This window comes from Bufo gargarizans, chromosome 2, assembly GCF_014858855.1.
Source record: "Bufo gargarizans isolate SCDJY-AF-19 chromosome 2, ASM1485885v1, whole genome shotgun sequence".
NCBI lineage: Eukaryota > Metazoa > Chordata > Amphibia > Anura > Bufonidae > Bufo > Bufo gargarizans.
In genome coordinates, this window is record NC_058081.1 from 492,143,072 (window position 1) to 492,168,478 (window position 25,407).

Sequence of the window (25,407 nt, forward strand, 5' to 3'; positions counted from 1 at the left end):
GAAAAAGTATGTGAACCCTTGGATTTAATAACTGTTTGAATCTCCTTTGGCAGCAATAACTTCAATCAAACGTTTCCTGTAGTTGCAGATCAGACGTGCACAACGGTCAGGAGTAATTCTTGATCATTCCTCTTTACAGAACTGTTTCAGTTCAGCAATATTCTTGGGATGTCTGGTGTGAATTTTCTTCTGTTTAAGCCATTCTGTTGTCGATTTACTTCTATGCTTTGGATCGTTGTCCTGTTGCAACACCCATCTTCTGTTGAGCTTAAGCTGGTGAACAGATGGCCTTAAAGTTCTCCTGCAAACCGTCCAGGCCCTGACGCAGCAAAGCAGCCCCAAACCATGATGCCTCCACCACCATACTTCACAGTTGGGATGAGGTTTTGATGTTAGTGTGCTGTGCCTCTTTTTCTCCACACATAGTGTTGTGTGTTTCTTCTAGACAACTCAACTTTGGTTTCATCTGTCCACAGAATATTTTGCCAGTACTGCTGTGGAACATCCAGGTGCTCTTGTGCAAACTGTAAACGTGCAGCAATGTTTTTTTTGGACAGCAGTGGCTTCCTCTGTGGTATCCTCCCATGAAATCCATTCTTGTTTAGCGTTTTACGTATCGTAGATTCGCCAACAGGGATGTTAGCATATGCCAGAGACTTTTGTAAGTGTTTAGCTGATACTCTAGGATTCTTCTTCACCTCATTGAGCAGTCTGCGCTGTGCTCTTGCAGTCATCTTTACAGGACAGCCACTCCTAGGGAGAGTAGCAGCAGTGCTGAACTTTCTCCATATATAGACAATTTGTCTTGCCGTGGACTGATCAACAGCAAGGCTTTTGGAGATACTTTTATAACCCTTTCCAGCTTTATGCAAGTCAACCATTCTTAATTGTAGGTCTTCTGAGAGCTCTTTTGTGTGAGGCATCATTCACATCAGGCAATGCTTCTTGTGAAAAGCAAACCCAGAACTGGTGTGTGTTTTTTATAGGGCAGGGCAGCTGTAACCAACACCTCCAATCTCATCTCATTGATTAGACTCCAGTTGGCTGACACCTCACTCCAATTAGCTCTTGGAGATGTCATTAGTCTAGGGGTTCACATACTTTTTCCACCTGCACTGTGAATGTTTACATGGTGTGTTCAATAAAAACATAGTAACATGTAATTCTTTGTGTGTTATTAGTTTAAGCAGACTGTGATTGTCTATTGTTGTGACTTAGATGAAGATCAGATCACATTTTATGACCAATTTGTGCAGAAATCTATATAATTCCAAAGGGTTCACATACTTTTTCTTGCAACTGTAAGATGGTAAGGATGATACAAAAGGGCTAAGAATCTTGTCAATGTATATACTACTGTTTTGTGTAATGGAATCAACTCCCTAGATAATATGGCGACCTTTTAAGGGGGGGGATAACCCTTGTGTATTTTACGGAGAGTATAGAAAGTGGGGATTTGAGAATTTACAGGAGTCACAAATTTAAATTCCTCACTTTATTAGGAAATTCAAAGTGAGCTTTAACACAGCGTGATATAACAGAAACACATACAAACATCAAAACCCAGCAGTGGAGTCATAAAGTGAAGCCTTCTTGCAAGGGGGTCAGTGTCAGCCACGGGCTTCCTGAAACATCAGTGTTTGTCCTTTTTCTTTTTTCCTCCCTGTAAATTATACAGAACTGTTAAGCTATTCAGAAAGCCAGAAACATATACATGACATATACAGTATATGGATTTGTAGGTGAAATGCACACACTGATGAGGGGCTGTCTAAAACACATCTGTCCATATACTCTATTTACATGGACATCTTGGGATCTAGACTTAGAAAAACAGAATGTGGTACATCATGTAGAAAATGCAATTGATGTATATTATTTAATTGTGATTTTCAGTGCTGCAATTTTCTCCAATGCATTCCATGAGTAATTAAAAAAAACAGTTGTCCACTTCTAACAATTCCTCAGTCTTCAACATGATGATCACATCAGTGTCCCAAGAAGTTCAGTTGCTACCTTAATCCCGAGAGCTCCGTTGCAAATATAAAACATCCCTGAAGCACCACTACTGGTAAAATGTAGCTTTACACAATTTTATTTGACATCAGTGGTCAGTCTGTGTCATGTATGGCCGTGCCGCAAGAAAACTTCAATGGGAATGGGGCTACTTTAGCCAGTTCCATCCACCGCTCAATGGATGAAGCTGTTTAGTTTGGGGGTCAACTAATGGCACCAGAGCTACTCCTGTACAACTGATAGGCGGGGTGCGGGATGCCAGGCCCTCACTAATCAGACAGAATTGGCCATAGTTCCAAAAGTTCCAGTAAAGTTTATATTCACACAGTGCATTACCTTACATTATAGTTACATGGTTCCAGATATTACATTATGGTGAATGGGATTTTATGATACTTTTGAGTAGCTTCACATCCTTTTTTCCTTGGTTTATAATTACATGATATTTTCTCTATTCATGTATAAAGACAGAGGATTGTGGGAGCTCAGACATGAAGTACACAGGGTATGTATGTACAAACATACTAATGGTGGGCAGGAAGGGAAGTGAACCACTACCGCTTCAGAATTAACATGTACAAGCACTTGGTTTTACAAATACAGTTTTATGAAACCTTAGTTAAATAAGACTTTTTACATCCTGTTGCTTATGTCATAATTTTCCTAAATAATGTCAACAAAACTGTGATAAACAGGACATGCTGAATTCTGCAGATAAAACCGCTTGCAGCCATCCAGCCACCAAAGTAAAATTCTGCTTTGACCAAAGATCTGCTAAATATTGCCACCGACTGGTCACACCATGATACTACTTCTTCGTACATCATGTATACTCCTGAAGGCACAGCATGTAGAGCAAAGGGCTCATGCACATTTTTTTTTTTCATGTCCATCCCGTTTTTTTAAGGCCCATGTGTGGAACCATTCACTTCAATGGGGCTGCAAAAAAACACAAATGACCCAGTGTGCATTCCATGTCCGCATGGTCGCAAAACAATAAAACATGTCCTATTGCTGTCTGCATTACAGAATGTGGTACATCATGTAGAAAATACAATCAAGGTATATAATTTAATTGTGATTTTTAGTGCTACAATTTTCTCCAATGAAGTCCATGAGTAAGTAAAAAAAAACAGTTGTCCACTTCTAATAATTCCTCAGTCTCCAACATGCTGATCACATCAGTGTCCCAAGAAGTTCAGTTGCTACCTTGATCCTGAGCGCTCCGCTGCAAGTATAAAACTTCTCTGCAGCACCGCTACTGGTAAAATGTAGCTTTACACAATTTCATTTGACATCAGTGGTCAGTCTGTGTCATGTATGGCCGTGCCACAAGAAAACTTCAATGGGAATTGGGCTGCTTTAACCAGTTCCATCCACCGCACAATGGGTGGAGCTGTGTAGATCCGGAGCCAACTAATGGCACCACAGTCCTATCATTAATCACTAACGACACCACAGTCCTATCATTACTAATGGCTCCACAGTCCTATCATTAATCCCTAATGGCACCACGGTCCTATCATTAATCACTAATGGCACCACGGTCCTATCATTAATCACTAACGGCACCACGGTCCTATCATTAATCACTAACGACACCACAGTCCTATCATTAATCACTAACGACACCACAGTCCTATCATTACTAATGGCTCCACAGTCCTATTAATCACTTAAAGGCACCCCAGTCCTATCGATAATCACTAATGGCACCACAGTCCTATCATTAATCACTAATGGCACCACAGTCCTATCATTAATCACTAATGGCACCACAGTCCTATCATTAATCACTAATGGCACCACAGTCCTATCATTAATTACTAATGGCACCACAGTCCTATCATTAATCACTAATGGCACCACAGTCCTGCGTTACAGACAAGGATAGGACTGTTCTATTAGGGACCAGCCGTTCCGCAAAATTCAGCCCAACCAGGAGGAGGACTTAAAGATGTTATTGTCATGGCCCCCTGAACAATATTATACAATGACATTATGTACAGTGACACAGTAGGAAATGGAAGGAGCGGCTGCCGGGCCTCGTCTGATAGAACGATCTTGACTAGCCGCAATAGTGGGTCTAACTTTCTCCCTGATGAAGTTATGTAGTGGCGCCGGTCTCTATATAAAACTTTGGCGCATCAACCACCGGTATAAATCTACACATGCTACCTTGCTGGCATAGATTTAGAACATTTTCTATGCCTAAAACAGGTGTAGAAAATGAAAAATTAGAAGGAACTGGCAGCCCTCCCAGCTCAAACCACGCCCCATCCCTGCCTACACCAAGCCCCCTATACAGATATATAGCACAAACCTTGCAGTTATCTGATAGTAAATGGCCTCCTATGTGTGCTAGTTTTTGTCCCAAAAAATGACTTAAAGTGTACCACCCAAGAGAACAGCATAAAGATGAGAAAACAATAGTGTAACATCCAGGGCCGGCGCAACCATATAGGCAAACTAGGCGTTCGCCTAGGGCGCCGGCCTGCTGGGGGCGCCCTAGTGGGCTCCCCTTGACTGGGGCTGCAGCCCTGGGCGACAAGGTGATCGGCTCTTGAGCCGCCCCCAGCGCCGTTACAGGGGGGCCAGGAGGTGGAGGTCCTTCTTAAATATGGCAGAGCAGGCATCTGCTTACAGTGATGGCAGGTGCCTGCTCTGCCAGTAAATTACCGGAGGAGAGGGGGTGGACGGCAAGGGAGGCTTCCTCGTGTGCCCTCTGTGATGCCGGAATATGAAGTCATTCCGGCCCCGGCATACTAAACGGCGCGCTGGAGGACTGAGGAGCTGCACCACACTGGACCCCAGGGAGGTGAGTGTTTAAGTGTTTGACTGAGTGAGTGTCTGTCTGTGTGTTTATGTCAGTGAGTGAGTGTATGTCAGTGAGTGTGGATGTCTGTCGGTCAGTAAGCGTCTGTGTGTTTGTCAGTGAGTATGTGTATGTTTGTCAGTGAGTATATATGTGTGTGTGTGTGTGTGTGTGTTTCAGTGGGTAGGTGTATGTCTGTCAGTGAATCTCTGTCAGTGAGTGTATGTGTGTCTGTCAGTCAGTATGTCTGTCAGTGAGTTTCTGTGTACGTCATTCAGTGAGTGTCTGAGTGCGTGTCTGTCAGTGTGTGTGTGTGTGTGTGTCTGTCAGTGAGTGAGTGACATGACGGGGCGGAAAAATGGATTTTTGCCTAGGGTGGCAAAAATCCTTGCACTGGCCCTGGTAACATCCACTAAGATGCCCCAAATGTATCAATGTGTGTTTCAGTGATATATTTGCCACATCTTCAGGCTAACACCTCTAGCTATAGGCTAAAGCCATGATAAAAATAAATCATAAATAAATCAGTCTCAGTGTTCCCACTGTATATTTTTCCCAAAAACAGAAGTTGGTCCCCCCAATAGAGATTTACCAGATGAACACATGGGACTAGGCACACAGTGAGTCATGCACATCGTCCTTAAAGGGTGTCCACTCCTTTTACTATTGATATTCATCAATTTGTGATCACTGGGGGTCAGACACACCGCAATCAGCTATTTCAGAGTAGCTCCAGTGCCGAAACTACAAGCTGGTTGCAGACTTTGCCCACTGCACAATGGAAGGAGCTGTGTCTTTCTGGTGCCATCTAATGGAGCTACTCTGAAACAGCTGGGTAGTCGTGGGTTATGCGTGAAGTCGGACCCCTGCTGATCTGATATTTGTGGCCATCAATAGTATAGGAGTGGAGTGGAAACCCCTGTAAGTAAGGTGGTACCATTTTACAGAGATAGCAGCACTGCTTCTAGAAGATAGCACCTGTGTAACAGGATCCATTGGCATATGCCACAATTTTCCTAAAAAAAAAAAAAAAACGGTATGTGTATGATGTACAGCAGCTTATGGATTTATACTATGGGCCCATAGACTTCTATGTTGTCTATATTATAACCCTGTACAACTCAGAGTTGCTTGGAGCTACAATACAAACAGATGCAACTTAAAGGGGTTATCCCGTTACTTATGTAAAAAATGAAAATCAGACATCATATAGTACAGGACAGTCTCTTTCTAACAAAGCTAGAACCAGCCCTGAACCTCGCATGGATCCAGAGATCTCACCATTCATTGCTCTGCTAGATTTATATCAAGCTGACAGCTCAAGGGGAGTGTCTGTTCTGCTGCAGCTCAGGGGGTGTGTCCATGCTCTCCCTATCACAGCTCAAGGGGAGTGTCTGTTCTGCTGCAGCTCAGGAGGCGTGTCTCAGCTCTCCCTATCACAGCTCAGGAAGCAGTTGAAGGATGAAACTGAGCATGTGCGGCCTTTTCAGTGAGCAGGTCAAAGAAATAAGAAAACAAACAAACAGCAGGTAGCGCTGTACATATTTATGTGGTAATCACTTTGGAATACTTATCCAAACCATTCTGAGATTGTTTTCTCGCGCTACATTGTACTTCAGGATAGTGAAAAATTGTAGTTAATATAATTCACCTTTATTTATAAAAAAAATCTAAAATTTACCGAAAATGTGGAAAAATTTGTAATTTTCTAAATTAGAATTTCACTGCTTTTAAGGCAGATAGTGATACATCATAAGAGTTATTACGTTACATTGCCGATATGTCCACTTTCAAGTTTGCATCATTTTCTAAATGTCATTTTATTTTTTAGGATCTTATAAGGCTTAGAATTTTAGAAGCAAATTTTTAAGAACGTTTTTAAGGACCACTTCAGTCATGAAGACACTTTGTGGGGCTTAAATAGTGGAAACCACACATAAATGACCCCATTGTAGAAACCACACCCCTCAAGTTATGTTAAACAGATTTTACAAACTGTGTTAACCCTTTGGGTGTTCCACAAGAATTAAAGGAAAAAAAAGGAGATGACATTTTTAAATTTCACTTTTTTGGCAGATTCTCTATTTTAATTCATTTATTCCTGTAACGCACCAAGGGTTAACAGCCAAATAAAACTCAATCTTTATTAGGCCTCATGCACACGACCGTTTTTTTTATTTATTAAGGTCCGCAAAAACGGGGTCCGTAGGTCCGTGACCGTTTTTTCGTCCGTGGGTTTTTTGGAGGATCCACGGACATGAAAAATGAAAAAAAATTTAAGTCAAGTTTGCCATTGAAATGATAGGAAAAAACGGACACGGATCACGGACACGGACGCGGATGACAATCTTGTGTGCAAGAATAGGACAGGTCATATTTTTTTCACGGCCAGGAAACACGGATCACAGATGCGGCTGCCAAACGGTGCATTTTCCGATTTTTCCACAGACCCATTAAAAGTCAATGGGTCCGCAAAAAAAAACCGGAAAACGGCACAACGGCCACGGATGCACACAACGGTGGTGTGCATGAGGCCTTACGCTGATTCTGCAGTTTACAGAGAAACACCTTGGTCGTAAACTGCTGTACAGGAACACGGCTGGGTGCAGAGGGAAATGAGCGCCGTATGGATTTTGGAGGATAGATGTCGCTGGGATAATTTTAAGTTGCCATGTCACATTTGAAGACCCCCTGATGCACCCCTAGAGCAGAAACTCCAAAAAGTGACCCCATTTTGGAAATCATAGGATAAGGTGACACTTTTATTGATACTATTTTGTGGTATATATGACTTTTGATTGCTCTATATTACACTTTTTGTGAGGCAAGGTAACCAAAAAATGGCTTTTTATTAGACAAGTTAGATCATGTGCTATTTTTATAGAGCAGGTTATGGACGCGACAATATTAAATATGTCTACGATTATTATTATTATGTTTCAGTTTTACATAATAAAGCATTTTTAAAAAATAATCCATAATTCTATTTTCTGAAAGCCAAATCTTTTTTACTTTTTGGGTGATTGTCTTGTTAGGATCTAATTTTTCTGAAATTACGGTTTGATTGGTACTATTTTCGGGTACATGCTACTTTTTAATCGTAGGTTGTTGTTTTTTTGGCACTTTTTTTTTTACGGTGTTCACCAGACAGGTTAGCTCATGTGAGATTATTTTTTATATATATATATATTTTAGTTTTAAACAATAAAAGCATTTTTGAAACAAAAAAATATATTTTTATATGTCTCCATTTTCTGAAAGCTATATCTTTTTTATGTAAGATCTGATTTTTTGCCGCATGAGATGACGATTTGATTGCTAATATTTTTAGGTACATACTATTTTTTGATCGCTTGGCATTGCTCTTTTTGAAATGTAAGATGATTTTAAAAAATTGCTTTTTTGGTACAGTTTTTTTTTACGGTGCTCATCAGACAAGTTAGCTCATGTAATATTTTTATAGAACAGGTCGTTACGGACGTGGCGATACCTAATATGTCAGTTTTTTTATATATATTTTGGTTTTAAACAATAAAAGCATTTTTAAAACATTATGTTTTTATGTCTCCATTTTCTGAAAGCCAAAAGGTTGATACAGTTGATACAGTGATACCTAATATTTTTTTTTATATATATATTTTAGTTTTAAACAATAAAAGCATTTTTGAAACAATTTTTTTTTATTTTTATGTCTATTTTCTGAAAGCCATATCTTTTTTTATTTTTTGGTCGATTGTCTTATGTAGGGTCTGATTGGTATTATTTTTGGATACATGTGACTTTTGATCGCTTACAGTATTACACTTTTTGTGATGAAAGGTGACAGAAAATGGCTTTAGCAGTTTTTATTTATTTATTTTTACGGTGTTGACTGGACGGGGTGGATCATGTAATATTTTCATAGAGCAGATTGTTATGGATGCGGCGATACCTAATATGTGTGCTTTTTCATATTTTCTATTTTTTACAATTTTATATGTCTCTTTTTATGGGGAAGGGGCTTTTTTTATTTTATTGAACCATCTGTATTGTGCTGCATTGAACTGTCAGTGTCTTACATTGTAAGACGCTGACAGTTGCCAAGGAGACCCAGCCCTGTAGCTGGATCTCCTAGGCATCACGGCTGCCATAGCAATTATCTGGTACCCGTCACCGCAGCCCGGGGACCCGATGGGGATGTACAAGCTGCCGCAAACCCCATGTATGCTGCGGTCAGCGTGATGGCAGCATACTGTCACGACCATGTTTATGGCCGTGACTCCTTGGGAGCCGCATACAGTTGCCCGCGGTTTTGTTGTTGTGTCAACCGCAGCTGGGGGCACTTTGCTGTCTGACTCAGGTGCGGTTGCCGCGGACAACAGGTATGTGTGCGGTTGCCTTGGAGTTGTGTTGTGTATCTATGCACTTTGAATGTCTGCTGTGCACCCTGTGTTATGTTTGGTGTGCACTCTGACATTTTCCTTTCATCTGTGGCTGCCCGTGGCAACGTTTGGTGTTAGTACATGTGGTGGCAGTGTCTCAGCCTTTTGGCCGACTCCCAGGACACGTTTGCCACACACGTCGTTGTCAACGGTAACAGCTGCAGTGAGTATTTGTGTGTTTTTCTTTTATGTGGTCTCACTACACTTCCTGGTGTTGGAAGGGTTAATTCCCTTCTGTGTGTGTGAAAACTGGGTGTGTCTGTGTGGGTGTGACTACTTGGGCCTATAAAGCCTCAATGTTAATCTCCAGTCTGAGGGGTACTTCAGCCATGACTAGCTGGAGTAGCCTCCTGTGTTATTCCACCTGCTAGTGGGGGCCACCCTTGTGGTCATAAGTTTAAGTTTGTGTGATGTTCAGTTTATGTTTTCCTTTATTATTCTGTGCAGCTATGGATCTGGGTTCCTGTGTGTGGATGTGTGTGTGCTGAGTTCTATTTGTATTGTTGTGGACTTCAGCTTGCCTGCACACGGATCCAGTCAGCAAGGCTGTAGCAGGTGGCTGGAACTAGTGCAGCACCTGCCATATCCATAGGCCTGTTTCTGTTCCCCTTTTTCCTGCAGCTTGGCCAGTGAGACTCCTGTTCCTCCGTGTCCAGAAGGAACAGGTCGTCTTACCCTTCACTCCTAGTTCAGGGACCGGCGGAGGGTGAGTAGGGATCCGAGGTTCTTGAGCATGGGCCCTCCTACCTTCAAGGTCAGCCCATGCAGCTAGGAGTTAGGGACGGATTAGGTATGTATTAGGAGGTGACCTGCTCCCTAATTCTGTCATCCTGGCCGAGCAGCCATTAACATCTTCTGGCATTGCACGGCTGAGGGTTTTCCCCATCCTCAGCCGTGACACATACAAGGGGTTAATCCGCTGTCATCTGTGTTTTCACTGTCAGTAACAGCCGGGCCGCTGCTGATCACAGCAGCGCATGTTGGGCAGTCGGTTAACCCTAGGACAAGAATGCTCGTCCTAAGGTGTTAAGTTCTGGCCAGTTAGGACAAGCATTCTTGTCCTACTGCAAGAGGTTAATACATTTTTATAGCAATGGAAGCTTTGTTTTACTGATACAGAAAGGTATCAGGCTGCCTGCAGCCACCACTAGAGGGAGCTTAGGAGCTTACTGCATACTATTATACAGTGAACTCAATAATACAGTATGCTGTACTTCAGTGGCTGCAGGCAGCAGAGAATTTTGGATCTTGTTGCATGATGATCATAAAGCTAGTCAGAAATGTAACACATTATAATGATCTGAATTATGGTCTTACATCAGAATCACTGTCAGAGCTGGAACTGCCAGACTTATCTCCATCCTATTAGAAGAAAAAAGAAACAATATGTCAGTGGTAAAATTATATGCACAGATCACAATGGTTGTTCTATTTTTCTTGATGTCCGTGGGAGGCCTGATGAACAGTATACCATAGCAGCCATAGCACTTTTTTTTGTGGGGAATAACAATATGTTGGCTTTTTGTTATCATGTGGAAATTCGGATATGTGGTACTATTATACATACCTTTTAATATTGGTACTTATGCTGCTGTTCTAATTTTCTTACACCAGGTGGTGGGGGCCCAGCGTTATTTTGCTATGGGGCCCTATGAATTATATGCCCCTGTTCTTATTCCTTTTTATTACTGTACTCAGAACGTCTCATATTGCTCAGAATGTCCTCCACTGTACAGAACTGTTATTGGCAAAAACCACTTGAGGCAGCCCTTTTCTGCTTATTGTCTTATTCTGACTTTACTCACTATATTCTTTCCTTCTTTTCCTCTTCCTCCCTCCCACTCTATCTTGTGTGCTCTATCCTTTTTTCTCTTCTACATCACTAGGGGTGCTGACCAGTGGCATACTGCCAATAGAGGAAGACCAAGCGGTTGCTATGGGGCCCGTGGGAGTGGGGGCCCGGAGTGGATGGAAGGCCCCGCCCCCTAATAACCCAATTACAATACTGGCTGCTGTTGTTCATCCAGCGCTACTCCCGTCTTGCGTCCTGACCTGTGGCTTGGGCGGGCCCTGCTTACCCTGTCCTCAGTGCCCCCTCCACCTTACATACTTGTCCCTCTGCCGGCTCCTGAAGTATCAGCTCCATACAAGAGAGCTGTCTTACCTCTGTCTACTGGGCACAGGACTAGCCAATCCTTACCTCCCAAGTGTCCCTCTTTTTAACCCAAGTCCCTCTGTCCCTCTTTGCTCCTTAAATGTCCCTCTTTTAGGTCTGAGGTACAGATTTGCGCTATTACGTTTACAATATTGATCCAGAAAGTGTTTCACTGGTTCCTTGCATATTATTTCATTATTTGGGGCAATTTGGATTTAAAAAATGTTATATTCAGATCATTTTTGCACTATTGGGTAAAAAACAAACAAAGTATAAACCATAAGTGTCCCTCTTCGACCGTCCTAAAAGTTGGGAGGTATGGCCAATCAGTATTTAGCAGTGCTAATAGCTTGCTGCTGATTGGCTAGCCTAGCGCAGCAGACAGACTCAGTGGGTCGGACTTCGGAGTACAGACTTCTGCTGCAGGTACCGCACTGGTTTCCTGAAGTATAACAACCCGGACACAAAGCACAGCCACAGAATAGGTTTGCTATAACTGTACTCTTACTTGGAAAAGGAAAAATGTTATTTGCTTCGGGGGGGATGACTGGGTGACAGACCCAGGCATGGGGGTGAGGGGGCTGGGTATGTGTTACTGGGAGCTGCTTGGAATGACTGCCTGGGGCAGCAGCAAGAAGAGTTCATGGGGTAACCCGCTTGCTGCTGATGCTTATTATATTGAGGACAGTGTGCCTTAGGCAGTCCCCATCTCTGCCTGGGACAAACTAAGCATCAGCAGCAAGCAGGTCGGTGGGTGGGACAGACATTGTCCTCTAGAAAATCAGCAGCAGCATATATCTGTAGTAGACATGATGCTGCCCCCTCTGTATTGGTGGTATATATATATATATATATATACATACACACATACACAGGTCCTTCTAAAAAAATTAGCATATTGTGATAAAGTTCATTATTTTCTGTAATGTACTGATAAACATTAGACTTTCATATATTTTAGATTCATTACACACAACTGAAGTAGTTCAAGCCTTTTATTGTTTTAATATTGATGATTTTGGCAGCTCATGAAAACCCAAAATTCCTATCTAAAAAAATTAGCATATCATGAAAAGGTTCTCTAAACGAGCTATTAACCTAATCATCTGAATCAACTAATTAACTCTAAACACCTGCAAAAGATTCCTGAGGCTTTTAAAAACTCCCAGCCTGGTTCATTACTCAAAACCGCAATCATGGGTAAGACTGCCGACCTGACTGCTGTCCAGAAGGCCATCATTGACACCCTCAAGCAAGAGGGTAAGACACAGAAAGAAATTTCTGAACGAATAGGCTGTTCCCAGAGTGCTGTATCAAGGCACCTCAGTGGGAAGTCTGTGGGAAGGAAAAAGTGTGGCAGAAAACGCTGCACAACGAGAAGAGGTGACCGGACCCTGAGGAAGATTGTGGAGAAGGACCGATTCCAGACCTTGGGGGACCTGCGGAAGCAGTGGACAGAGCCACCGTGTACAGGCGTGTGCAGGAAATGGGCTACAGGTGCCGCATTCCCCAGGTCAAGCCACTTTTGAACCAGAAACAGCGGCAGAAGCGCCTGACCTGGGCTACAGAGAAGCAGCACTGGACTGTTGCTCAGTGGTCCAAAGTACTTTTTTCGGATGAAAGCAAATTTTGCATGTCATTCGGAAATCAAGGTGCCAGAGTCTGGAGGAAGACTGGGGAGAGGGAAATGCCAAAATGCCTGAAGTCCAGTGTCAAGTACCCACAGTCAGTGATGGTCTGGGGTGCCATGTCAGCTGCTGGTGTTGGTCCACTGTGTTTTATCAAGGGCAGGGTCAATGCAGCTAGCTATCAGGAGATTTTGGAGCACTTCATGCCTCCATCTGCTGAAAAGCTTTATGGAGATGAAGATTTCATTTTTCAGCACGACCTGGCACCTGCTCACAGTGCCAAAACCACTGGTAAATGGTTTACTGACCATGGTATCACTGTGCTCAATTGGCCTGCCAACTCTCCTGACCTGAACCCCATAGAGAATCTGTGGGATATTGGGAAGAGAAAGTTGAGAGACGCAAGACCCAACACTCTGGATGAGCTTAAGGCCGCTATCGAAGCATCCTGGGCCTCCATAACACCTCAGCAGTGCCACAGGCTGATTGCCTCCATGCCACGCCGCATTGAAGCAGTCATTTCTGCAAAAGGATTCCCGACCAAGTATTGAGTGCATAACTGAACATAATTATTTGAAGGTTGACTTTTTTTTGTATTAAAAACACTTTTCTTTTATTGGTCGGATGAAATATGCTAATTATTTGAGATAGGAAATTTGGGTTTTCATGAGCTGTATGCCAAAATCATCAATATTAAAACAATAAAAGGCTTGAACTACTTCAGTTGTGTGTAATGAATCTAAAATATATGAAAGTCTAATGTTTATCAGTACATTACAGAAAATAATGAACTTTATCACAATATGCTAATTTTTTTAGAAGGACCTGTATATCTCAACACAGGAGTGGGGGGGGGGGGGTCAGGGCATTATATATATTATATATACTTTATATTTGTGCTGGGGGGGAGGTAATTCTGAGTTTTGCTATGGGGCCTCATGATTTCTATGTACGCCCCTGGTGCTGAAATTAACCATTTTACTACTGTTCACTGCCAGAGAGTCTGCCACTAACCCCTCCCCTACCCCAAACTGCTAAGGATGCTGGAATAAGTACCTCAACTACCTTAGACTACCAGGGAAGATGGCATTCACCTCTGCACTATCCAAGACCATCAGGGATACTGGTTTCCACTAACTAAACTTCCAGGAAAATTGGTATTCCCCTCTTCACCACCAAAGTATCACTAATAACCATGTACCCCTATTCAGTCACAGTAAAACAGAATTGTTTGGTCAATGAAGAAAGGAAAAAAACCTGATCATGTGCACACGGTGGTGTCCTCCCTGTTTGCTAAATTCTTTAGAATTTGATTTTATGTAAAGCTGGGCAACTGACTCCCTAACCGCCACGAATCTACATCATAATCCAGCAGGTAAGTCTCTTTCATTATATGAATATAACTGTCCAAAATATGTTAAGTTTTTATTACCTTTTTGTCCTTCTTCTTCTTCTTATCCTTATCTTTTTTATCCTTCTTGTCTTTATCGTCTTTCTTGTGTTTGTCCTTGTCCTTGTCCTTATCCTTATCTTTGTCATCGTCTTTTCCAAACACTGAATGGGAAAAGAGTCCTGTTTAAACTGCAGTGTAAGATGCTATTCACACATCTGTGCACATGCTGCGATCAGTGGTTGGATGGTCACTGGTTCATCCATGAAGATGTCTCTGAAGAACTTGTGTTTGGTCTGTCTTTCCCTTTTTGCCTTCCATATGTCAGCCCTATTCCACGGACACTACCAGAAGTCTATCAATGGTCTGTGAAAATCACTGACAGAACATGGATGCTATCAGTGTTGTGTCAATTGTTCTTACGGATCCATAAACTCAATGGGCATGTTTGGTCCATATCAAGGACGAAACTAGTGCATATTTCCATGGTTTTTCCACTGACTCACGGGCAGTGGAAAATTACAGATGTGTGAATAAACATATTAAAAGCGATAGGTATGTGTGCTGTCCGTGGAGAACATGGACCGCACGTGCTCATGATTCACTGATGTGTAAATAAGGTCTCATGCACATGACCATATTTTCTATCTGTGTGCTATGTACATTTCTTGCAGATAACACCTGGACTCATGGATTTCTATGGATCCGTAAAGAAGACAGACAGCACACTGATGTCATCCATATATCCGTTCTGTATTATAGAACGTGTTCTATTCTTGTCCGTATTGCAGACGAAAATAGTCATTTCTAATGATGGGAGCGAGAAAATTGCGGAGTATGCACATAAGGTATCCTTACCTTGCGGATCTATGGTTTGGGGACTGCCATTCAGACATGGTCGTGTGAATGAGATTCCCAATGAAATGAAATGAGAGTCCCAATGCAACCATTTAGTCAAGGTTCATAGACAGGCCACTCTGGCACCCATGCATGAAAACCTGCATGTACATAACATATTAATGATGCAATGTTTTATTTCTAAACATCAGTCAAACAGAGTCATAACATGGCACCTACCATTCCATATGAAGAGAACTTGTCATTTTAGGTTCTTCTATAAAACAATTGTAGGAAACCCCCCTGAGGAGGTCTGGATTAGGGTACTTTCACACTTGCGGCAGAGAGATCCGGCAAGCAATTCCGTCACCGATCCGGCAAAATGTATACCAACTGATGGCATTTGTAAGACTGATCAGGATCCTGATCAGTCTGAAAAATGCCTGATCCGTCTTGCAAATGCATTGAAATGCCCTATCTGTCTTTCCGGTGTCATCTGGAAAAACGGATCAGGCATTTATTTTTTACACATTTCCGGAAGGACAAATCCAGCATTCCGGTATTTTGAATGCACTAATACATTCCTAAAAACAGATCCGGCATTTAGGCAAGTGTTCAGGTTTTTTTGGCCGGAGATCAAACCGTAGCATGCTGCGGTATTATCTTTTGCCTGATCAGTCTAAAAGACTGAACTGAAGACATCCTGATGCATCCTGAACGGATTACTCTCCATTCAAAATGCAGGGGGATAAAACTGATCAGTTCTTTTCCGGTATAGAGCCCCTAGGACGGAACTGTATGCCGGAAAACGCAAGTGTGAAAGTAGCCTTATACAGCATGAGACTGTCAACACTAACTCTCTAGGGCCCCAGGCCATTCCCTTTTTAGAAGCCACAACTATATGTATAGTTTAGTGTTATATTCATGTTATGCTACTACACCCTAATCAGTTAGGTCATTTTCGGAGAGCTCCTGAGTTTCATGTATCCAGAAGATAAACTCATTCTCGGCCCACCTAGCCTCATTGACAATCTCCTTTTAGTGTACTTCCTCGCTTACTGTGGTCTCCCTAGCTCTGCAGTAAAAGAAAGTGGGTCTCAAAAAGCATAATCCTCAAAAACAAGGAAAGTTTACAGGTAGACAAGCTCACTGCTCAGAGAGAAAAGTGCTGTGTCGGTTCCATCACCAGATACTTCTAAATTTCAGATAATCCCTTGGCACTTATCAGTTAAAAGCAATTCTGTATTGTACCTTCATAAAAATGTGCAAAACAGTAGAAAAGGACAGCTAATGTATTTTCCTGTTTTACATATGTTTTAAAAGGATACAATAAAGGATTGCTTTTAACTGACGAGTGCCAAGGGATTATATGAAACATGAGAGTAAAAAAAAAGAGGCACGTGATGTTAGAAACTCTCTCACTGCTGAACCAAGGAGACTGCAGCTAGGACTGAGCAGTGGAGATTTCAGCAGCAGTAGAGGAAGGGTTATACTGAAAGTGCAGCACCCCAGGTCAGTGGGTATCTGCAAATAATTAGTAATGTAAACAATGTTATGCTATGTATTGTAATGCCTTGTATACTCCCAGCATAGCTCTATATGGTAGTAACGGAGTTAACTAACTCTGACACAGCCCATTGCAGGAGGTTGCTAAGTGGTGGCTGGCTCCACCCCTAGCTCTAGAGTGTTCTATGGAAGTCTGAGGAGGAAATGGGGAGATGAAAGAAGCCAAGTTCATGTGCTCTGTCTCCTCGGGCTTTAGGATTCATAGACTAACACAGTTTTATTGCTGCAAGATAAAGTAGAAGGTTCAGAAATCTGCATGGCCGAGCAAGAAGAGCCAGTCAGTAAGGTAACCACTATTGAGGGCAATACAGACTTTGCTGCCCTGGAGGGATTACCGTTAAGACACCTTGCACTCTTATGGAACAACCTGTCCGTTTTTATCATTCGACCTGTATACTGCAGAGTGCATTAAAGGTATTATTGCAAAACTACAGTCACCTGCCATAGATTCCACCGAGAGAGGCTTTATAAAGATAGAAAACAAAGAGGACCTTGCCTATATCTATAGACTGTTATCTGGGAGGAATTGAATTGTGTACAATTGGAATAGTATTTTGATATAATTGAATGTACTACAACTACTTGGCACTAAAGTAAAGAGAGATTAATTCTTCTAACTGTGACCTGGTTTTCTGACTCCTGCATACTCTGTATGCCATGCCTTGCACCCATCCCACCTAACATCAAGGGCACCCAGCTACCATCAGACAGGAGCCCCGGCAATTAGGGTGTACCCCAAAGGAAGAAAGGGTACCAACTCCTTATGCTTGAGTTTAGCTCATGTCATGAATACACTTTGACCCATCAGCTCCCCCACTCATAAAATCCACATTTTAATAAAGACTGAAAAACCTTCAAAAAGTATTTACTTAAGTACATCAGCCTCACCAGGTCTAAGAGATCCATTTACCCTTTCAAGACCAAATTTCCTCCCTACCTTCCAAGAGCCTGTCACGGCCATGGTTATGGTCGTGACTCCTTACGCTGTTGCCTGCGGTTTGTTTTTGTTGTTCAACCACAGGTGAGGGCTGCTAGTGTGTTGCCTCACTTGTGGTTGCCGCGTTTTTTATTTTTTATTTTATTTCATACTCTGGAACCTAATAGTCCCTACAAGCCCTCAGGATGGCCCTGAACTAAGGAGCAGGGTAAGATGACCTGTTCCTCCTCGGCACGGAGGGACAGGAGTCTCACTGGCCAAGCAGCATGAAGATGGGGAACATAAACAGATGTATGGACATGACAGGTGAACCCAACAGTTCCACACTAACCTGCCACAGCCTTGCTGACTGGAACCCGTGCTCAGAAAACGCTGTCCACAGAAACATAAGACAAACAGCAAACACATAAGAACACTCAGGAACCAGGACATCCAAAGCTGCACTAAAAACCAAAGACATGGGACATCAACAAAACATCAAGGTTATGGATTTATGACCGGAACAGTGGCCCTTACTAGAAGGAAGGTTACAGGATAACAGGAGGACGACTCCAACAACATGCCTGGAGTACCCCACCAGAGAACTGATCTGGACTGAGACTTTATAGCCCATGTAACCACACCCCACAGTCAGACACACCCAGTGACTCACACACACACTGGGAAGAGAGTTAACCCTTCCAGCACCAAGGAAGGGAAACACCAACTTAAAGGGGGAAGTGTCAAACAACGAACACACTGTGGCTGTTGCCGCAGGCAACGACATAGGTGGCAACCGTGTCCTGGGAGTCAGCCCGAAGGCCGGGACAACTGCCACCACATGTACACTACGACCAAACGTTGCCACGGGCAACCACAGTGAGGGGACGATGTGAGTGCACACCACACATAAACAAAGTGCACACAGACATACAAAAGTTCTTACAAACACGCACACAACTCCAAGGGAACCGCACACAAAGCTGTTGTCCGCGGCAACCGCACTTGAGGCCTACAACATATGCCTCCAGCTGCGGTTGACACTACAACCCAAACCACGGGCAACTGTATGCGGCTCCCAAGGAGTCACGGCCATAACATGGTCGTGACAGAGCCATAACATTTTTATTTTTTAGTTGACATAGCTGTGTGTATCAAGGATTGTTTCTTGCAGGATGAGTTGTATTTAATTCCATAAAATATTTTGAAACTGTACACAAATTATTTGTCAGGAGAAATGGGAAAAAGGCAATTCCACCATTACTTTTAGGGGTTTGTTTTTCACTGCCTCTGTTATACAGTAAAAATAAGATGAAAACATGTAGTAGTGAGAGCTTAGCAAGCATTTTGTCCCCACAGGTGTTTCTCCGAATGTATAAGAATTGCGGCATGAAAGTAAAAGTGCCATGTTCTCAATAAAATGTAGTTTTAGGTCAAAAATTTAAATTTACACAAGCACTGTGGAAAAACAGCACCCGATACATTTCCATAATTTCTCCTGAGACTGCAGGACCCTGTATGTGGTCATAAACAGCAGTATGGGCAAAATTGTAGATCTCAGACGGGTGTGAGCTCCTGTTGGCTAATGTTAAGGCACTCTGTCATATTTGCAACATCCCTGAAGTACCAGTACAGTGGAAACCCCTAAGAAGTAACCCTTAATTTTAAAACTGCGCACCCAAGGATTCAACAAGGGTTGTAGTGATGGATTTGGCCCCACAGGTATTTCATAGAATTTTATAACAATGGACTGTGAAAATGAAAAATGAAATTTCTTCCAAAAGTACATTGCTTTAGACCCAAATTTACATATGACTTTTCAATCTCTTATTTATTTGTTTTTTTTTGTAGGTGAAATGAACAAAACAACTATTCTGTCAGTGCTTTTTATTTTTTATGGGGTTGACCCAGGAGGCTGTTGTTAGGCCTCTGGTAGCCATGGCTACTATCAGGACCTGAAATCATGTGGTAGGGACCCGATGGTGTAAAGAGGGAGCCCGATCCCTAGGTAATCCACATGCTAAGGGTTAAATGTTAGCTCTCATCACAGCATTTGCACCAAGAGCCCAGCTATGTATTACAGCCATCCCCCACTGTGGATGGTGCGGACTTAATACAGCATTCTGCTCCAAGAGTTGCCATATACTGCAAACTGCAAAATAGAGCACAATAATATATTTCTGTGTAATGTATACTTATGTTGTATTTTCTGTATGCACAAAGTAAAACAGGTCATATTATTAGCCAACACTGGATGGGCTGGTGTCACCCTCTATATAAATAGATGGAGATTTGCAGCATACGGGTAGGCTACCAGACACTGCTAGATTGTAATGTGTATTTCCCTTTAAGCCAGTCAGGCCTGGTACAGGCGATCCTTGTCACAGCCAGCAGAGGGAGCCCCCAGTTCAGTATAAATAGGCTAGGGCCTAGCCCAGGAAGGAGAGAGAAGTTTCTAGACTCAGTGCTGAGAGGTTCAGAGCGCAGTCGGCAGTGCAGAGATTGCATCTCTGGTGTGGAGGGTCATACCCACTCAGCTTTCCAGGTCAGTGATACCTGAAGAACTCCAAAGACAGAGCCAGCCGTCAGGAGGGAAGAAGACCTCTACCAAGTATTTGCTCAAGGGTTATTACCAAGAATTAGGTGTCTGGACCTTGAGGGTATTGCTGCAAGTAGAGTAAGAGGAAAACCCTGATCCTAGGAGGCCTGTCTCGAAGTTAACCTTGTTGTAAGTGAAAGCCTGAACCACCACTGTTAACTGTATGATAAAGTGTGAAATAACTCTGGAACTGTGTTATCTGGCTGTTTACCCTACTACATATTCATGCAGTAAAGTTGACCTGTTGTATGAATACCTGGGTACTCCATTATTCCACCTATCATTACACGGTGTGTCACCGTTCAATTGACACTGGCGTCACGACATTCATCACCTGCCTGTTCCAGTGCTGACCCGTTTGAAGACGACAGTGAGTCCCAGGTTAGTGGGTTACCCTGCACTACAAAGCCCAGCATACCTAAAGCTACACTACTGACCCCCTGGGACACTGCAGATTGAACATTCTAGTCAGTCTATAAAAGTCAGTTTAATCTAGTGCAGCCTACAGTACCTAGGTGTAGGGAAAGATATTAGAGATTTGTCTGACAATTGACTCTGACGTCCTTGTTCAGGATAAGCCTTCGATGCATGAGCACACCAAAGCACAGTTTGGCTCACTTTGAGTATCTCCACATCTCAAGGTGGATATCATTGAAATGTACTGTGAGTATTGCAATGTGCTCAAAGAATGGAGCAGAAGTGTTTTTCTGCCGTGAGGGAGAACCACCCTTTGGTTGCATCACTTAAAGTTATATATTACACATGTCTGGATGCTTGAGTCAGCTAGTGAAGAGCAGATTTTATATACCATCTTGCCAGTTCATGCATTTGAATTCTTCAGTAAAAGAACTGTTCTGCTACCATTAAAAGCACCTCAACCACCATTAGGCAGGAGGACCACTGAACCTTCCTATGACTACAGGCCAGCCCAGGGAGCTTCAGAATCATGAGTACAGCTACTACTACATCCATCCGGCCACCTGCACACTCACACACCCCTGCAGACCGTCGCTGCATTATCTCCTGTGTCAAGTACTAGCGTCAAAGTGATGTACATGTACATGAATGTGCATTGAGGTTAAAGGGCTTCTGTCTCCCCCCAAAAGTAATTTTTCATTTTAAGGCTAATTAAAATCCTTATAGTGCAATTATTCAATATATAGTGCTCTTAAATTTTTCTGTGGTTTAGTTTATTTAAAAATGACACTTTTATAATATGTTAATTACCTGGCTACCAGCAAGTAGGGCGGTTGCTTGCTGGTAGCCGCCGCATCCTCCTTTCAAAAAAACTCTCATCCTAAGGCTGGCCCTGTCTGCATTCCAAAATTCGCACTTGCGCCGTACCGGTCTTCAGTTGGCGCAGGCGCACTGAGAGGAGGGCCTCGCTCGGCCGCCTATGGCTTCTGAACTATAATTATACACTAGAATACTTTGTGTACTTTGCGTTCTTATCTAGCGGCCATAGTTATATTTGGTTTATGTAAGTTAGCTATGTTGTAATTGATTATGTCATCCATCCTGTAACTCCTCCTCTTCTGTGCACTTACATCCTGTGCCCTTAAGTATTTTCTTAAAACACTTTCAGGCACCTGTCTCCCTCATTAATAGCTGCTTAATTAGAATTATGAATTATCTTATAATTCTAATTAAGTAGCTACTGAGGAAGGGGACAGGTGCCTGAAACATATTTAGCAAGCTACACTATCAGCCCGATAATCTTGGGTGTCCCTCCACAGTATTGTACATTTCAAATATTGTGCATATTATGGCAAATGCAAACTACGCCAACTGACAGTCTACAGACTACTGCATTTTCTTCTCATTGAACTACAAGTCCCAGCAAGACAGAGTGGAATATTATTATCCATTGGACAAACAGTATATGTCTTATTACTGAGACAGATTACAAAGTATATTAACTATACTGTGGCCACTACTGACTGCCTTACCATATATATGCTGCTAAGACACCAAAGTACAGCATGGACTATATCAGGCATTCAATGAAACATAAGATAACGGCTATATGAAATTTACAACCTACAAAAACAGTATTTTTCAATATTTGGACATTCCATAAACTTTGGGGGATTATTTTATTTATCTAATTATTTTATAATTAGATTATTTAATGTACATTATTAATGGTGATATTCCTACATTAAATTTTATTAACTATACTACTGTCTAGAGTGATGACAATCTTTATATTTACATATTCAGTCTTTTCCTGTTTCTCAGACATGCTTCACAGAGATGGAGAGAAGATTTTCCTTTGGATCTACCATTATTTCTCAAGTTACATTCAGTTAATTACCTAAAGGCATATTCATTTTATCTCCCTCACTGGTATTCTACATGCAACTGGTGTCACTAGGGGAATGAATATAGTGAGTTCACTATCTTCCATTGCTGGTACCATAGATTGACACTCACACATCAGAGACTTCTCTCATGGACCTCAGTGGCAAAATACCAATATAAGAATCTGATTTCAGATCATAAAGTGTTGACTGCACCACATACTTACTTTTTAAAATACCAGACATCTTGGATGAAGTCTTGCTTTACTCCTAGAATGAGAAAATATAACATTTTAGATTCATTGTACCCAGTCTTCCCTCTCTTGTGTCATAGAAGTCCAGGAAGCTGAGATATGAGCAGCTATTTGGTAGGTTTATACAGTGGACAGCTGCTTTTGTTGTTCCTATGATAGCAGCTCTGCTGGATTAGGAATATACTTGGCTTACGTTAGTTTTCCCATGATAAATATGTATCTATTAGGCATACCATCAGATTCTGATTAGTGGGGCTCTGACCACTGGGCCCTATACCAATGCCTAGGCAAACATAAGGTGGAATAAGGAAAACTGTCCAAAATGCTTGGCAAGCTGTGAAAAATATATATATATTGTGCCACCATTTTTATGGTATACCGGCTCTGCTAATGTGGCAGCTCCCATTAATAATCCATTCATAACTGATGTGCAGAAATGTGTGTAAGACACAACTTTGTCAGGAATAGTTTGAGAATAATGAGAAAGAGTTCAAGGTGTTGACTTGGTCACCAAATTTCCCAGATCTCAATGTGATCTGTGGGATTTCAAGTCCAATCCATGGAGGCTCCACCTCAGAACTCATATGGTTATACTATAATCATTATGATATTATATTTTGTGCTTAGATACAGGTTTTTACTTCCAACCTAAATCTATGAATATATGAATGTATGAGATTTTGTAGTTACCTGTTCAGAAGGTGTCTGTAAGTATTGCTTCTCTGCAGTCACTAAAGACAGAATGTCAGTGATGGGAACTATAAACTGCAAAGGATGGGTTTCGGTAAGCAGCCAACACCCATAAAAACTTGTAATACTGGTAGATCAAGGAGTTTCCTCCTGCCTGTATAGAAATGAGTTTGCACACTTTTTTTTTTTTTTTTTTTTTTTTTTTAAAGGTAGCACTCTCCAAGAACTAAAAATGTAAAGTTCTTTCACCCAAAATGGTTGCAACATTTCAGATCAGCATTAGAGCCTTTCTCAAGCAAATACAAAAGGTACCAGTGCCAAATATATATATATAATATATATATTGTAGGGATTTGCTCTGGTAGGCAGGGTAAGCGGACGCGACACAGAGGCAAGACCATGGTTGAAAACCAACAGTTCAGTGTTTATTCACACCAAAACAAGCAGAAAAGGAAAAACAACACTTTACAGGGTCTTGGTGTTAATTCACACAGCCAGATTCCACAAACCACCTGGCAGTTCACAGCAGGCTGCTCTCATGCGGCTCTCAGCCTGGCAGCGTGGCAGGTCTCCTCACCTCCCAAAACACAGAGCTTCCACAGCTCCACTATCACTTGGAAAATCACACCACACCCAGCTGAGCTGCTGGCTGGGTTTTTAAACCCCAGCCCAAAACCTGGCCTGGACATGGGGAACAGCCACCCACCCTGCTCTTTGGCTACTCCCAATAAGAACCGGCCTGGATTGGCTTTACAGACACACTAAGTACAGCAGTGTCAGCGAGCACTAGCTGCCGCTAACACAAAATTACCGTTTCTTATCTCACCGAGGCCAGGAACCTCGGTGACAAGTACCTTCCGTCAATGACTGACCCCTGCGCCTTCCTACTATATATATATGTATATATATATATATATGTACAGAGTGGCCATTTATATGGATACACCTTAATAAAATGAGAATGGTTGGCGATATTAACTTCCTGTTTGTGGCACATTAGTATATGTGAGGGGGGAAACTTTTCAAGATGGGTGGTGACCATGGTGGCCATTTTGAAGTCGGCGATTTTGAATCCAACTTTTGTTTTTTTCAATAGGAAGAGGGTCATGTGACACATCAAACTTATTGGGAATTTCACAAGAAAAACAATGGTGTGCTTTATTCTTTCATGAGTTATTTACAAGTTTCTGACCACTTATAAAATGTGATCAATGTGCTGCCCATTGTGTTGGATTGTCAATGCAACCCTCTTCTCCCACTCTTCACACACTCTTCACACACTGATAGCAACACCGCAGGAGAAATGCTAGCACAGGCTTCCAGTATCCGTAATTTCAGGTGCTGCACATCTCGTATCTTCACAGCATACTCTGTACTCTTTAATAAATTAACTTAATCAAAGGTGCATAGTGTAAAATACATGCAAGATATGACTGTAATTGGAGGTGTAGCTAGGCTTTCCTGCACCTGGGGCAAGGATTCCAATTTGTGCCTACCACAGTAGTTACGCCCATCTTTGTGCCCCCTCACAGTAGTTACGCCCATCTTTGTGCCCCTTCACAGTAGTTATGCCCATCTTTTTGCCCCTCACAGTAGGTATGCCCACTTTCGTGGCCCCTCACTGTAGTAATGCCACTTTTATGCCCGCTCACATTAGTTATGTCCTCCTTGTGGCCCCCTTTGGACCCCAGTACCTTTTTCAGCTCCATGAAAGAAAAAAAAACATAAATACTTACTGCTTCCCTGGCGTTCTGAGGCTGATTCCCGGGCTTTCACTGCTCCTCCCACACAGCCAGCAGTATGATTTGCGGTCTGAG

At 42.3% G+C, this 25,407-nt stretch overlaps 1 long non-coding RNA gene across 1 annotated transcript; it reads right to left on the bottom strand.

The window, feature by feature from the left end:
- Positions 1–1,480: 1,480 nt before the first annotated feature.
- LOC122928395 lies at positions 1,481–23,703 on the bottom strand. Its single transcript, XR_006387883.1, has 5 exons — positions 23,591–23,703; positions 22,874–22,916; positions 14,468–14,589; positions 10,570–10,614; positions 1,481–1,663 (listed from the first exon to the last, which is right to left on the bottom strand). It is a non-coding gene; the product is annotated as an uncharacterized LOC122928395 (long non-coding RNA).
- Positions 23,704–25,407: the final 1,704 nt, after the last annotated feature.